Source organism: Macaca thibetana, chromosome 1, assembly GCF_024542745.1.
Source record: "Macaca thibetana thibetana isolate TM-01 chromosome 1, ASM2454274v1, whole genome shotgun sequence".
In the NCBI taxonomy this organism is placed as follows: Eukaryota; Metazoa; Chordata; class Mammalia; order Primates; family Cercopithecidae; genus Macaca; species Macaca thibetana.
The window spans coordinates 29,198,963-29,215,810 of NC_065578.1; the positions used below are offsets into that span (position 1 = coordinate 29,198,963).

The 16,848-nt window shown below is 50.7% G+C and overlaps 1 protein-coding gene across 7 annotated transcripts in view; it reads left to right on the top strand.

Annotated features, from left to right (window-relative positions):
• Positions 1-16,848, top strand: part of ZCCHC17 (zinc finger CCHC-type containing 17) — a 1,254,002-nt gene that overhangs the window by 100,328 nt on the left and 1,136,826 nt on the right. Inside the window, exon 1 of one of the 7 annotated variants that reach the window (XM_050796133.1) lies at positions 13,423-13,432. The exons of 2 other annotated variants lie outside the window; for them this stretch is intronic. The gene's annotated coding sequence lies outside the window, so the exon portion shown is untranslated. Of the gene's footprint in view, positions 1-13,422; positions 13,433-13,471; positions 13,482-13,517; positions 13,528-13,566; positions 13,577-13,615; positions 13,626-16,848 lie in introns of those variants that run through there. 4 more of the 7 variants (XM_050796142.1, XM_050796152.1, XM_050796161.1 and 1 more) reach the window with 4 other exon arrangements.

Consider the following 16,848-nt stretch of genomic DNA (forward strand, 5'->3'; position numbering starts at 1 on the left):
CTCTGAGCACACTGCTCTCACAGCCTCAGCCTGTAGCATGAGGCTCAGGTTCATGGTCTGTCTGTCTGCTTTTTTCACCAAAGAGTGAGCTCCTCTTTAATGTTCCAGCTTGTTCTACAAGCTGGGACAGAGCAGACGTCAACATTGCATGGAATGACTGCAGGAAAAGAGTGATGATGATTAAAAAGCAAAGGTTGTTCTCCATGAAGCTGCCCTCTCTATTAGAATATGCTACAAACTCCTTATTTCTACATTTCCATTATCTGAAGATAATTATCACTCGTGCTTCATCTAAGTCTATATCCACTCACCCCACCATCCATCCATCCATTACTTATTCATCCATTCATCCATTCCTTTTCCATTTTTCTTCTCACATGTTTCCATAATTTTTCTCTCCTCCAATCCTCTTCCAATTTATTCACCCATTTACCCAACCATCCATCCATCTCACCCATCCCATCTATCCATTCATTCATCTGTTACATCCATTCATCCATCCATCCATCCGTCTATCCATCCATCCACCCACTCACACATCCATCCACCCACTCACACATCCATCATGTTTCCTTGGCTTTTGTCCCACCTATGTATGCCTGAAAAAATCCAAGTCTCCAGCAAAGCATCCTCAGCCTCCCTGGAGAATATTTCACATGCTTCCTAACAGGACTGATCAACTTTCCAATGAGCTATCCAGTAGAATCTACCATTTACTTCTGGTTTTCCTACCCACCAGTACTGAAACATACACACACCCCCCCCCCCGCCACACACACACACACACCCCCCCTCTGCCAGGGATCACTGCTTCTACTGGTTGCTCCAAGTTTGTCAAGCTCCTGCTGGACACCACAGCAGCCTCTTTGTCCCCTATCCCTGCACTGAAGCCCCTGAGGAGCCAACACTTCATAGCATTCCATGGCAATGTGCAGTCCCAAAGCAATTACAATTTGTGGTTGTAGTTGTTTTGTGGAAATTATTTTGCAGGTGACAGATATGAGAACAAAAGGCAGGGATGGGGTGGAATGAGGAACAGAGACATCTTGAGGGTCTGGGGTATAATAGGCACAAAATAAACATCAGTTGCATGATGTCATGAGTGAGTGGGGAGCTTAGGTCTTTCTACACACCAGAAATAGATGCACCTCTACCTCAGGCTAAATTCATCCACGCTGGCATCTCCTGGAGGGCACTGTCCTGCCCTTGCTTTCTTCCCACCTGCGGAGAGACAGGGAGGGGTGGGTGTCCATTTTTATACCTCAGAAGCTGCAGGGGAGCAAAAGAGCAGCCTGCCAGCAGCCAGCACCTAGGCAGTCAGGCAACTGATTGGGGCAGAGGGGATAATGGAGGCTGTCACCTCTGTCTCTGACACTGCCCTGGAAATGTCTGTTAGCAGAATCATGGATGGCATCCTCAGCTGCCATCACTCAACCCAGAGATCACATTTACAGAGGACACAGCACAATATGAGCCACCATCAGTCCCATATGCATATATATGCATACAAACATAAATATTCAATATTGGTGGTAGTCCAGCCACAGAAATTCCTATAATTACTTAATTCCCCACTTAGGAGACAAAGTCTGAAATTGCCAGAGATGTTTTTTCCCAGACTCCTTTACGGCTTGGGTGAAGTCACATGACGAGGCTTCTCCAATCAGATCACCTCCCAGTCTAGACTTTGGGCCAGAAGTTCAATGGGAAGTGGTTTTCCTTGCTGAGCCTATTCTGGTAATGGAGCTGATGATGGCAGCTGAGGCTGGCACATGTCCAACCACAGTCCATGGGAAACGAGATGGCAGGGATCCACCCGTAGCCTGCAGGGTCAGTGGTGGTCGTGAAGGTGGTGCGAGCTGTTGGCGGCAGAACTTGGTGGAGATGGAGGTCAAGATACTGTTGCCTATGGATTGATGTGGGGCATCTGTCCTGACACCACAACCCATGAGCCTGGCTCTCTAGCCCTCCCAGTGATTCTGTACCTCTCTGTGTCTCTGCTCATCTAGAAAATAGTGGTGACAGCAGCACCTACCTTCCAGCATTGCTGGGAGACTTATTACAGGTATTCATATGATAATGCCCTGTCTCAAACCCATGTTGTATGACTCAATACCCTGCAAGGTGGCCCTTCAGGAATGTGTCTGTCATTCCCACTGGTGACCCACGGAGCACTCCAGTATTATTGCTCTTCCACAGTTTCTGAGCCCTCTGAACACAGTCCACACTATGCCTTTCACTGGCCCAAGTCCTCTCGTCCCTTGAGGCCACTCCTGTCCTCCAGCTTCACACCATTCCCAGTCTCTGTCCTGCCCTCGTCTGTCACCTGTACCATCACAGGCTGCTTAACTGATCGATTTGCTGCCAGAGCTTCCCTCCTGCAACATTTTACCTTCCCAAAATGTTGCAGTCCTGAACACATCATCCTGCTGAAACTGGAATGGGCCTGCAGGGTAACATGCAAACCCTGCACCCGGCATTCAAGGCCCCTCCTGCTGTGACCCCTGTGGCTTCTGGCTTCCTGTGCTGCTTCCCCTCCCAGACACCAACACCTCAGTCTCCCTTGAACCTGCCCTTCAGCCATTGGTGTCCTTCCCCATCTCTGCCTGGTGAATTTTGTTCATCCTCTAGGATTCAGCTCAGAGGTGACCCTCAGAACTGACCTTGACCATGGTCTCAGTGTCCACGTTTCTAGTGGGCTGACTGGGGCCCCTGGCCGGGTGAGGTTAACAACAGCCTTTACCTGTGATGGTCCATGGAGTCCCCATGTGTGAGCCCCTGAGCGCAGAGTTGGACTGTTCTCTTCTGAATACCCTCATGGCCTCCCAGTTGGGGGTCTGCAGACAAAGACCCAGCCCCCAACTCCGCTTCAGGTGTGGAATCTCAAAGGTGTCACAGACTGGACGTGCACGGGTCCAGACTCATGAGCTCCACGCCCCCTAGAAATGAGCCCTCTCTGGGTCCCTTCCTCCCATATCTGGTGCCACCATCCATCCAGTCACCCTAGCCAGGAGCCTTCTTTCCATCCCTGAGCTGATCTTTCTTTCTGGAACATTCTCCTCCCTTTGATACCTCCTCTGCTGTCTCACACAACCTGGCATTCAGTCCTGCCCATGCACCCCTCGTGTCTCAGAACCTGTCCTCTCCTCTCCATTACTAGTACCTCTGGCCTGGCCACTGCCTTGGCCCCACCTGGCCCTGCCCTCCCCACCTGCTCTCTACCCCTGTCAATTCCCCACAGCAGCCGGAGGGACAGTGTGGAAACACCACCCCGCCACTCTCCCCCTGCTTCCAGGACAGACGGAAGCCTCAGTGTGACCCAGGCACCCTGGGGCACTTGCTTCCCCACACCCTCCCTCCCCACTCACCCCTGCCCTCTGCTTTCCAGCCATAGCAGCCACCTCCCAGCCAAGAAGGTGTCAGGGGTTCCTCTGCCACAGGGGCACTGCAGATCTAGAATTTTCTTTCTCACCCCTGCACAAAGTAAATGTCTAATTACTGCGTATTTCGGTTGACCTGTCCCTTCTCCCTTCTTCCCCTTCTTCTCTTACTCCTTCTTTTCCAGCACTTCTTCTCCTCGTCCTCCCACTGTCTTCTTTTCCTGCCCCAGGGCTAGGCCCAGATCTTTTGCAACAGACACCCCCTAGGTCCCACCTTCCCTCTTCAGAGCTGATCTCTGTTTGTGATTTGAATTCAGCTCTGAGATTCTTTAATCAATGGTCTCGAACGTCCCTGAGGACCAGGTCTGAATCTAGTTTTCTTCACCACTGAATTCTCAGTTCCCTGAGCAGGGCCTGGCATGCAGCAGGTGCTCACTAAACACCTGCTTACTAGATGCATAAAGGAGAGCTACTGTTTAATAGGCACCTACTGTGTGCTAGCCCCTGTGCCAAGCAATTAAGTGCATCAACTAATCCAACTCCGTCAAATCCCAACCTGATCCTCATTGTGGGGTAAGAAACCAAGGCTCAGTGAGGTGAGTGACTGTCTCAGACTCCCACAGCCAGCTGGTGGCAGAGCTGTCTCAAGCCCATGTACCTCTGAGCCTCACCACCTCACTCCAGTGCCACTAAAATACAAACCCCCTCTTCCCCCACTATCAGTCTGCCTCACGCTTCTCCACTCAGGCACCTGCCTCCACCATCAGATGATGAGCTCCTGAGGGTGGACACCTTAAATTGTATCCCTATATCCCCCAAACCCAGGGCCTAAGGACACCCTCCCTACCAGATCAATAATGAACAAAGGAAAAGAGAAGCTGTGTGCAGCCTCGAATCGTGGTTTGTTAATACTCAGTGGAGCTCAGTGGATGCCTAGGGATATTGGCTGCATGAAGGTCTGTAGGAGGAAACAAGGGTAAGCAAAGAGCTCCCATGGGCTCAGTGTCCACGTTTCTAGCGGGCTGACTGGGGCCCCTGGCCGGGTGAGCTGGGCTCTGGGCTGCTGTCTGTGCCAGCAAGGCTGCCCAGAGGTCTCCACTCCCAGTACACTGCTGCAGAATTGCCCACATGCCTTCATCTAAATGTCTCTAAAGACTCAGCAAAGGGCAAGGCAGACACAACAGCTGTGCTGTCAAATTACACAGTTAGCTCTTTAATGAGGAGCCGAGGGAGCATCCCCTTGGACTGTGGGCCTGGGACCCAAATCACAGTGATTATGAATTACTAATCTCCTTCAAAGGCTCTTGAGTTCTCACCATACCTAGCCACGACAGATCAGAGCCTCTCAGCGCCTTTTGCCAGATTCCCTCTAAATCAATAGATGTGCAGCTGTCGGGAGGAAAACAAATCAGGGTGAGCTGGGGCTACAGGGAGGGCTGGGTGCATGGAAACCAATCGATCAGGAGGCCTGCATGGATGAGGCCATCCATCCATTCTGATCAATAAACACCCTGGACGGGACAGTATTTTTGCAGCCCTTGGAGCCATGTGTGATCATCAAACCCAGATAGAGGGGTAGAAACAGCCTTTTTTGCTTTTCAAAGGGTCACAGGATGGGCACCAGGAGGCAGGTGTTTCGAAACTGACTGCCAGCCAGTAATTCCCCAGGACTGATGATCCCTGACAGGCCTGGGTTGGAATCGGACTCTGCCATCTCCAGACAGAATGGTCTTGGGCAAGCCTCAGTTTCCATACCTGGATTGCTGTGAATGAGGCTGGAGGGGCCAGGGTGGGAGCTGGGCCTCACAGGGCTTTGACAGCAGAGCTCAAGGTTTGGGTCTTTGCTTTAGGAAGAGTGGGAGCCTCTGAGGGGCTTTAAACAGAGGGAGGACAGGAGTGTTTTGCATTTCAAACAGATTGCTTAAGACCTTTATCTCAGCCCTTCTGTGGATTGTGGGGACAAAATGGTAAAATGCTGCTGAAAAGCTTAGACCAGTGATGACTCAGAGCAGCTTCCAGGAACTGACAGCAAATGTTTTGGGTGGAGATGGGTGGAGTGAGAAGTAGGTCATAGGCTCCAGACAGATGTCTGCAGCTAGGCTCATCAGAGCAGCAATCCCTCCCATTATAGCAGTGGCCACACCCATCAGAGCAGCAGCCCCTCCCATTATAACAGTGGCCACACCCATCAGAGCAGCAGCCCCTCCCATTATGGCAGTGGCCACACCCATCAGAGCAGAAGCCCCTCCCATTATGGCAGTGACCACACCCATCAGAGCAGCAGCCCCTCCCATTATGGCAGTGGCCACACCCATCAGAGCAGCAGCCCCTCCCATTATGGCAGTGGCCACACCCATCAGAGCAGCAGCCCCTCCCATTATAGCAGTGGACACGCCCATCAGAACAAGCACCCATCACAGCAGCAGCCCCTCTTGCCCTCCTGAGTGAGGAGCTGAGCACTTCACACAGGTATCCTCACTGCCTTATTTGTTTTTTTTATTTTATTTTGTCTTGTTTTCTTTTTTTTGAGATGGAGTCTTGCTCTGTCTCCCAGGCTGGAGTGCAGTGGCCCAATCTTGGTTCACTACAACCCGGGGTTCAAGCAATTCTCCCGCCTCAGCCTCCCGAGTAGCTGGGATTACAGGCACCGGCCACCGCACCCAGCTAATTTTTGTATTTTTAGTAGAAACAGGGTTTCACCATGTTGGCCATGCGGGTCTCAAACTCCTGACTTCAAGTAATCCACCCACCTCAGCCTCCCAAAGTGCTGGGATTGCAGGCATGAACCACCGCGCCCGGCCCCGCTCACAGCACTTGGTGAGGTGGATGTTATTACCACCTTGTGTTACAGAAGGAGAAACTGCGGCTCCAAGCGGTTACTAACGTATCAATTAGACCATGGAATCCTAGAGTGGGAAGGACCTTAGGAACATGCGTAGCAGGACGAGCTGCAGACAAAACCCCTCAGACACCGAGATAGTGAAGGGAGTGGCTTTAATCAGCTGGGAGCATCGGCAGGCTAGTGACTTAAAATCTGAGCTCGTCAGGTGCTTAACTTCTGTCCCTTTTAAGGGCTCACAGCTCTAAGGGGGTCCACGTGAGAGGGTCGTGATCGACTGAGCAAGCCAGGGGGTACGTGACAGGGGCTGCAAGCACCAGTGGTCAGAGTGAAACAGAACAGAACGGGAGGTTTCCCAATGTCCTTCCATGCGATGTCTGGAATCTATAGATAACATAACCAGTTAGGTCAGGGGTCGATCTTTAACTACCAGGCTTAGATCAGGCAGGCCCAGGCCTGGTTTCGGATCTGGTTCCTTGGTTTTGGGTCTGATTCCTAGACGCCAGGCTACCTGCCTTTAGTTTCGCTTCTCTTTCCTTTTCTGAGTATAAAACAATATGAGCGGGTCTCTCTCTTCCCTCATGCCCTCCAGGAGGACTCCCATCTCACAGAAACTGAGGCATGGGGCAGGGCAGTGGCTTGTCTATAGTAAACTGTTCATTACACTTGAGGACCAAACCACCCTCAGGGGTTGGGGATACAGAAATGAATCAGACACAGCTCCTACCTTGAAGAACGTCCCAGTTCTTGGAGAGGAGGGTATTGGTGGGGGTTCCAATATAAATTATGTTTTGTCATTTACCATGAAATGGACAAGCAGGGAAGTGTGTGGAAGGTGCAGACACAATGTAAAGGAGGGAGGAATGAAGTCCATGCAGTCTGGGACCACCAAGGGTGGCTTCTGGGAGGAGGAGGCAGTGCCAGGAAGGAGGTCACATCCCCTGCCTGCCTTCCCAGGGCTCTTTCTGCTTCTCCACAGCCACCTCTTACATAATGATGGTGGTAGAGCGGGATGTATAAAGATATTTTATGTGACAAGTTACCCAACTCCAGTTCAAAAGGCACCTGAGCACAGATGCCCAGAATCAGTCACTGCAGCCCTGTTTATAAGTGAGAAAATCAGAAACAAACGAGTATCCATGGACAGGCGGTGGTTAAGGAACAGATGGAGCATCTGTATCATGAAATCTGGGCACCTGTTCCAAGCACTGCAGCAGGATTGTGGGTGAAGAGAGGGAAAGGAGACATGATAAACTCATTGGTGCTTTTGTCCTGGGTGAAGACACTGGGTTTGTCTAGTGAGGCTGAAAGAGGGGGACAACTCCCTGTCCTTGTCCTCCGCTGGGCCCCCCTCCTCCCCATGCCCATCTTCCTCTCTTTCCCCTGTCCTGAGCTTTGCCACACAGATGTTACAGGGACACACCTGTCAGCCTTCTCCCAGCCGCACCTGAGGCAATACCATTCATTTATTCACTCATTCATCCATTCATTCCCATCCACTCATTTATTGAGAAACTACTATGTGCCAGACAACATGCTGAACCCAAGGAAGCATGTGCAAAGGCCCTGGGGCAAGAGGCAGCAAGGCAATGACAAAGAACAGGAAAACAGCCAGAGGGCCTGGGCCCAGACAGGAAGTGAGCAGGCAGTGCCAGATGGGGCTGGGCAGAGGCTGGCAGGAGCGGTGGCTTCATAGAGGACTGTGGTGCTTATCTCTAGAGTAACCAGCAGCCACAGGAGAGTTCTAGCCAGGTAGACCTCAATAGATCACATGGGAACTGATTTACCCAAGTCCCAAAAATGCCTGCCCCCAAGTTCAGTCTTGCCCTGGAAACCCCCAGGGACACAGCAGGGATCAAGGCTAACTGAGCCCCAGCTGCCAGGATCCAGGGCCCAGTCATTCTGGGTGCATGTGGAGGTGACAGTGATGCATGAATATAGACATTAAATAGGAACTATGTCAGATGACATGTACCATGAATGAAAATGAAACAATGTAAGGGGGACAGAGAGGTACAGGGGCTGCTATGTTAGATGCGGGTGTCACAAAAGGCCCCTGGCAAAGCAGAGGCCATGCGTGACATGAGAAATTGTTAGCAGCGGAAAGTACCCAAGTCATGGGTCTGCAAAGTATGCTAGTGGCGGAACAAATCCATATCTACGGCTCTCCAGCAATCTCAATCCTTGCCTCCTCAGAAGATAGAATTCGACTGAGGGGCATAAGGCAGGAGAGACGGAGGCAAGTTTTAGAGCAGGAGCGAAAGTTTACTAAAAAGTTTTAGAGTAGAAAAGAAAGGAAGGAAAGAAAGCACACTTGGAAGTTCACAGCTAGGATTTCTTCCATGACAGCAGCCTTGGAGCGGCCGGGGAGCAGAGGGGACACCGACATGCCACGCACCACACCAGGGGCTTTGCATCAAACGTTTGATTTATTTTTCACAATAACATTTGCTCAGTGGTTCTTAAAATCCACCTTTAGTATTTTGGGAAACTGACATTCAGAGCAGTGAAGCACCTGCCCAAGGTCACGGCCAGTGTGTGGCTGAGCTGGGATTCAGCCCCAGGAGAGTCTCACTCAGAAGCCTGTGCTCCAGTGCTAGGGACATGGCTTTGGGTATCCGTACAGGTCTGCAGCAACCTGAATTCTTGCCTCCTCAGCAAAAAGAATTCAACTTAGAGGCAGAGGCAGAAGGAGAGACTGAGGCAAGTCTTAGAGCAGGAGTGAAAGTTACTAAAAAGCTTTAGAGCAGGAAGGAGAGAAAGTACACTTGGAAGAAGGCCAAGGGGGTGACTTGAAGGACACATGCACTTGGCCGGGCACGGTGGCTCACGCCTGGAATCCCAGCACTTTGGGAGGCCAAGGCGGGCGGATCACGAGGTCAGGAGATCGAGACCATCCTGGCTAACACGGTGAAACCCCGTCTCTACTAAAAATACAAACAACGAACCATGCGTGGTGGTGGTCACCTGTAGTCCCAGCTACTCAGGAGGCTGAGGCAGGAGAATGGCGTGAACCCAGGAGGCGGAGCTTGCAGTGAGCAGAGCTTGCACCACTGCACACCAGCCTGGGCGACAGTGAGACTCATCAAAAAAAAAAAAAAAAAAAAAAAAAAAAGAAGAAGAAAAGAAAGAAAGAAAGAAAAAGAAAAAGACACGTGCACCATTTGACCTTTTGGCTTGGGGTTTTCTGCGTTGACATACGTCCGGGGTCTTGCATCACTTCTCCCAACTCCTAAGATCTTATTGGGAAGCTGCTGAGCTGATCACTAGTTTCAGGTGTTTTCTGTTAGAAGTCGGCCTTTCCCTGGTGCCAGTGGTGACCAGTTATGACTTTAGAGAGACAGTTAGCAACTGCCTGACCATCACCTGATGTTCGCCCAAAACTCCTGGTGTGTGTCTGGGGTGGGGTGGGGTGGGGGGAACCCTCTCCTGCCCTGTTCATACCTGACTAGCTACCCACTGTAACAAAATGAGAAATTGGCCATGCAGATGGGTGGGACATTCCAGGCAGAGGACACAGCAGGTGCAGAGGCCCAAGGCAGGGATGTGCCTGTTAGGCAGCCAGGAGGCCCGTGCAACAGGAGGGGAAGCCTTGAAAGGACCGGGGCTTTATCTGAGTGCCATGAGGAGCCCTTGGGGGGCTTTGAGCAGAGCAAGGACACATCCTGACAGGTTTTCCAAGGATGTCACTGGCTGCTGAGTGGAGAGCAGTTTGCAGGGGTGGCCGTGGGGTTTGCAGGGGACAGGTAGTGGGTCCAGAGGTCAACACATAGTCCAGGCAAGAGTGGAGGCTGGCCTCGGTTCATCCTGAGCCTCCTGTTTTATAACCTCCTTTTTCCACCTGATCATGCCTCAGGCACATCCTCTGGGTCAACACACAAAACTCCTCCTCATCCTTTCTAGCAGCCACCCACACCACACCGTATGAATGCCTCATGATTTCTTTCACCACTTCTTCTCCATGGACACACTTTATGTGTTTTGGATTTTCTCAATTATAGACAGAGCTGCAGGACTGATCCTGGGCACCTGCGCTCAGATGCCCTCCAGCTGCATTTGGTTTACTTAACACAGTAACCACACAGTGTCCTGACCCACACAGGGGAGCTTCTGTTCACTCCTGGAGAATTCCTTGCTTTGCCCCCTTCCTCCTCTTCTCACACCACCCCAGACCTCAAGGGCCTTGTTCAGCTGTGGGCTGTGTCCTGGGACAGCACCTGGCCTGTTGGTGAAGCTCGGAGTCCTGGTGTCCTACAGCAGCCGTGTTCCTAGCACTGGAGCATGGGCTTCTGAGTGAGACTCGCCTGGGGCTGAATCCCAGCTCAGCCACACACTGGCTGCGACCTTGGGCAGGTGCTTTACTGCTCGGAATGTCAGTTTCCCAAAATACTAAAGGTGGATTTGAATAACCACCGAGCAAATGTTATTGTGAAAAACAAATCAAACGTTTAATGCAAAGCCCCCGGTGTGGTGCGTGGCATGTCGGTGTCCCCTCTGCTCCCCGGCCCCTCCAAGGCTGCTGTCAAGGAAGAAGTTCTAGCTGTGAGCGTCTTTTCAGCACCATCAAGATGTAATTGAAACGTGGAGTGGATGAGGCTGAGCAGTCAGTTCCATGAGACCCCCCTTCCCACGGGGGCCTCTGTCTGTCCAGGGTGTGATGGGAGCCTCTCACTGATTTACGGCCAGGCCGTCCATGCTCTGGCTCCCAGCTCCCAATGTCTCCCAGGGTCTCTGAAGGAAAAAGACCTAGGCTGGAGGGCTGGGCTCCTGACCACACAGGACCCGGATGTCAGGGAGGGGGCACGTGTCAGCCTCAGATATGTAGGAGTAGGGGGACCCGGCTGGGAGGGAGGACTCTGTTCTCCAGTTGCACGGGGAACTTGATTCCCGACCCACAGCAGCAGATAAAATATAGGTGTTCTTGTAAGCTGCCAAGTGTTTGATGCCTTCTTTCTCATAGAAGACTAATATAAGGAGAGTGTACAGGGCACAGCCCTGCCTGCCTCCTTCTTGAGGGAGGGCAGAGTTCACTGGAAAAAAAAAAAAAAAGCCAGCCCTAGCACACCTGCAGAACTGGACCGTCATCATCAACCAGCCCCTGCCCCACACCTGGCACTGATTTAACTTATTCACCAGCACAGCAGGGCTGAGGGGGGATTAGCAAGTATCTGAGATGCACCCCATCCGCCCCTCCGCCCTGGCCCCAGCCCAGATGGGCAATGTCCTCCCTCCCCCAGGCCTGCCCCACGCTGTCCCATGCTGTTGCCAGTTGCTCTTCTCAAGCACACTCTGACCTTGCCATCCCCCTGCTTAGGAAGAGTCAAGGGCTCCACATTTGCCACTGAAGGAAGCCAGTATGCTTAGCAGGTGAGGCTGCCTGTGATCCCACCTGAACATGTCCTATGGGAGAGGGGACAGTGGTTAAGACCCAAACTCTGGAGCCAGGACACCACAGTCCAACTCCTGGCTCTGCCACCTGCCGGGTTAGCCACATACCCTCTCTGAGCCTCAGTGTTCTCCTCTGTAAAATGATGATTGTTTTCCCTCAGGGAGTCTACTTCACAGAGTTGCTGAGCAAAGGAATGTATGTAAGCATGTAAAATGCTTAGGATGCCCAGTGCCTGGTAAGCTCTCTGTGCATGCCCATGCTTGTGATCTGTTAGGTGGGTATTTGGAGGTAGTTTATGTACGTTATCCTTCTGGGATCAGGCTTTCCTCCCACCCCTGTCCACCCCACCTCTTGGACTGACCTCTCAGAGGAACCAGTGCATTTCCTTCCAAGCTCAGCCAGAAGAGCTGGGTTTTCCATCACCTGCAACCACACAGGCCAAGCCTGCCCTCTAAGCGTCTTCATCCTTTCCTGCTCCTGGACCTGAGACCTCTGCTCTAGCCCCACTGACTGGTCCCTCCCAGACACCAGCACTTTCCCACCCCTAGGTCTTCACTCTTGTGGTTCCCTCTTCCTAAATACCAATCGCCATCTCCTAAACGCTTGTTCTTCCAAAATGCTGCATGTCCTTCAATGCACCAGCACCCATGAACCTTGAAAGCACAGCACAGAGGAAAGAGATGGGCTTTTATCCCTGCTCTGTCCCTTACCCACTAAGTGAGCACAGACTCCTTGTTTAACCTCCCCAACCTCAGTTTACTCATCCGGCATGTGCAGGCAATAAAAACAATCCTACAGAGCTCCGGGGTGGATTGAGCGCCGCAGTTCACAACAAAGGCCTGGTGCACAGTCGGTGCCGAATCATCGCAGTCAGTGCTGAGATGACTTATGCCAGCTTTGCCTCCAGCACTTCACCTCCAGAAGAGCAGGTGGGAACCCCAGGGAAACCTTACCCAGCAGCCTCACTTTAGGAAAAAGAAATAGAAAATGTTCTAATTCCGAAGAGTAAATGTCAGAGGCGTGGGAAGGAGTCAGAGGTTCTGAAAATAAACACAGTCACTGAAAGGAGGGAGGGAGAGAAAGGAGGGGGCGGAGGTGGAGGGCTGGAGTGAGAGGCAGAGAGGAGATGCCAACTATGGGAGAGGCAGAGTCAGAGATGGAGCCAGAGACAGAGAGCCAGAGACAGAGGGTAGGGGGACAGAGGGAGAGAAACAGAGCCAGAGACAGGGGAGGAGGGAGAGAAACAGCCAGAGACAGAGGGGAGGAGGGAGAGAAACAGCCAGAGACAGAGGGGAGGAGGGAGAGAAACAGCCAGAGACAGAGGGGAGGAGGGAGAGAAACAGAGCCAGAGACAGAGGGGAGGAGGGAGAAAGAGACAGAGACAGAAGGGAGGAGGGAGAGAAACAGCCAGAGACAGAGGGGAGGAGGGAGAGAAACAGAGACAGAGGGGAGGAGGGAGAGAGAGAGACAGATACAGAGACAGAGGGGAGAAAGGAGAGAGGGGAAGAGAGAGAAACAAAAGATAGAGACAGAAGGGAGGAGGGAGACAGAGACAGAGAGTCAGAGACAGAGGGGATGAGGGAGAGAGACAGAGAACCAGAGACAGAGGGGAGGAGGAAGACAGAGAGACAGAGGGGAGGAGGGAGACAGAGAGCCAGAGACAGAGGGGAGGAGGGAGAGAGACAGAGAGACAGAGACAGAGGTGAGGAGGAAGAGAGACAGAGAACCAGAGACAGAGGGGAGGAGGGAGACAGAGAGCCAGAGACAGAGGGGAGGAGGGAGAGAGGGGAGAGAGATGGAGACAGGCACAGAGATGGACAGGGGGAGAGAGGACAGGGAGAGAGATGGAGACAGGCACAGAGATGGACAGGGGGAGAGAGGGGGAGAGAGATGGAGACAGGCACAGAGATGGACAGGGGGAGAGAGGACAGGGAGAGAGATGGAGACAGGCACAGAGATGGACAGGGGGAGAGAGGACAGGGAGAGAGATGGAGACAGGCACAGAGATGGACAGGGGGAGAGAGGACAGGGGGAGAGATGGAGACAGGCACAGAGATGAACAGGGGAAGAGACACAGAGATCCTTTCATTCTGGACCAGTCTTCACTTCAGTTCCACTCCCCCTCAACAAAAGTGGCCTCACCCGTAAAATGCAGACATAAGTCAGAGGTGGCAAACTGATGGCTGCAGAATGGATCCACCTGTGCATATGGTTTTTTTTTCCGCATAAAGTATTTTTTTTCAAAATTGGGTGGACTTCCAAAGTTTACAAATGGGGATATATTGCCTAAAAAGTCAGACCTCTGTCTCTTGGCAGCATCGGGAGGCTGGCCTCTTGGGGCTTGCACTCTGACCTGGGCAGTTGGCTGAGTGAGGCAGCTTTTGCCTGCTGCCGGAGGGCATGCATGCTCCAGGTAGCCACAGTCCTGCCACTCCTGACCACCCCTCAGCATGGAGGCCGACCACCGGATTCTTTGGTGTCATGCTTGCTCTGTTTTGTGCTTACACTGGAACACCTCCTGCCCTTTAAAATATTCCCGGTGATCCCTGGACCACAGAATCTAGCTCTAAGACCCACCGGTCCATCCTGAGAGTTTATGACCATCTCAGCTCAAATATCAACTCCTTGGAGAGGCCTTCCTGAGATAACACAGCCCTCTCACCCTCAACCTCATGCTTCATCCCATTGCTCAGGAATCAGAGACAGAACAAACCAGGAGTGAGTGAGTGGCTGGGCCAGCTCCAGTTTCCCATGTGAGAAATGACCTGAGGTTTGGCAGGGGTGGGGAGAGGAGGTTTGTACTAGACGGTTGTGAGCAAAACAACTCCAGAACCAAGTCCAGTCTATTTCTGGGAGGGGCAGGGTCCAGGGCTCTCCCTGATGCAAGTGGAGATGGGACCCTTTTAGAGGAGACCACTCTAGGGGTCTGTACCTGGAACAGGTAAAATGGGATCCAGGGGATTCTTTAGGGCAGCTTCTAAGGGACGACCAGAACAAAAGAGCCCCATTCAGCCTTGAGTGAAGGGCCTTAGGATCAGGACCTCCTGCCACAGCAGGAGGATAGCTCAGCTGGAAGGCCCCTCCCCACCCCAGAAAAACATGCCCTGGAACCCTGGGAGGAACCAGGAGCCCTACTGACCACTGATTTGCTGAGTGGCCCTCGGGAAGTCACTTATGAATCCACACCTCCATTTCCTCCCCTGCCTGCAGGAGCCATAACCTAACCCCTCTCCCCAACCCCCCAGAACCTGGAAGGTAAAAGGCCATAGGGTAGTCCACAGCCCTGAGCAGGGGAAGAAGACAACACAGGCATTTATCAACACTGCAAAGGCCTGGGTGGCAGACAGAGGACCCCATTCAGTGACCATGTTAAGCCCTCTGCCCTGCGCTCACCTTCAACATCGAGGAGCAGAGGCATCTTCCTCTATGTGGCGATTCAGGGCCCATGGATGAGGCAGCCCCTTCCCACCTCTCAGGAGCCACGGGTCCATGTACTGGACAAATTGAGCAGCTCTGTGGTGGTCGTTCCCTGGTGAATTAAAGGATGTTAGTGGGAGAAAGAGGCTCATATTGCAGGGCTTATTGCATACCAGACTCTCTGCCTGCTATATAGGCAGAATACTTACTTCTGACAGCAAAAACATTTATACCCCCATTTTGCAAATGAGGAAACTGAGGCTCAGGTTGAATAAGGTCATATAACTGGTAAATGGCCTCAGGCTTAGTCCAACGGCCCTTAGAAATCCCTGCCTTGGTGTCTGCACCCAGACCTCACCTGGTCTTGGCTCCCATACCTGTGGGCCAGTGGCAGCTCCCAGGACAGGCAGATCTCACATCTCCAAAGTTGAAATCTGTCCCCTATAAGTTTCCTCTGAGATCCCAGCTCTGCATCTGGCGTCTTTGCATATCACATGGGATCACCCACCTAACAGCCTCAGGCATCAGCAGTCACAGAAGCACCACCAAGGGTAACAGCTAACCTTTGTGGAATGCTCATTACTTGCCAGACCATTCATTTTTTGTGTATGGGACAAGATATGGATCAATTTTTAGAAATATGGATATCCAGTTTTTGTTTCAGCACCATTTATCAAAAAGATGATCCTTTATCCACTGAATTGCCTTTACATTTTTGTCAAAAATAAGTTGTCCTTAATAGGTGGATTTATTTCTGCATTCTCCGTTTTGTTCCATTGATCACTTTGTCTATCTTGATGCCAGTACCACATTCTCTTAATTATTGTAGCATTATCCTATGTCTTGAAGTCAGGTAATATTCATTCCCCAACTTTGATCTTTTCAACAGCTGTGTTGGCTATTCTTTACATTTTGATATGAATTTTAGAATCAACTTGGCAATTACTGCAAAACACTTCTGGGATTCAATTGAGATTATTTGGAATCTATAAGTCAATTTATGAAGAATTAACATCTTAATAATAATGGGTCTTCCAACCCATGAACACTGTGTCTCTCTGTCTACTTAAGTAGTTTTAAATTTCTCTCAAATTTTTTTTTACAATGTTCAGTGTATATATCTTATACTTCTTTTGTCAGATTTATCACTAATGAATTTATATTTCTTATGCTATTGCAAATGATATTGACTTTCTATTGCAATTTCCAATTATTCATTCCCAATATGTAGAGATGCAGTTGATTTTTGTGTATTGATTATATGTCCTGAAAACTTGCTAAACTCATTTTTCAGTAAAAAGTATAGCTTTTAAAAATAGATTCTATATCTGTGAATAATGACAGATTTACTTCTTTCTTTAATCCTTTAAATCTGGATGCCCTTAATTTCTTTTTCTTGCTTTGTTGCATTGGTTACAACCTCCACTACATTGTCAAATAGGAGTGGTGATGCTGGGTTTTACCTTGTTCCTGATCTCAAGGCAAAAAGCCTTCAGTCTTTCATCAGTAAGTATGATGTTAGTGGCTGATATATTGTGGGTGCCCTTTATCAAGATGAAAGAGTTTACTTCTATTCCTACTTTGCTGAGAGCTTTTATCAGAAATGGCTCTTGAATTTTGTGAAATAGTTGTACTACATCTAGTGCAATGATCATTTGGTTTTACAATATCAAGAATTACATTGATTGATTTTTTAATATTAAACCAGCCTTGCATTCTAAGAAAAATTCCACTTGGCCATGATGCATTTTCTTTTTTCTTTTTCTTTTTCTTTATTTCTTTTTTTCTTTTTTCTTTTTTCTTTTTGAGATGGAGTTTCGCTC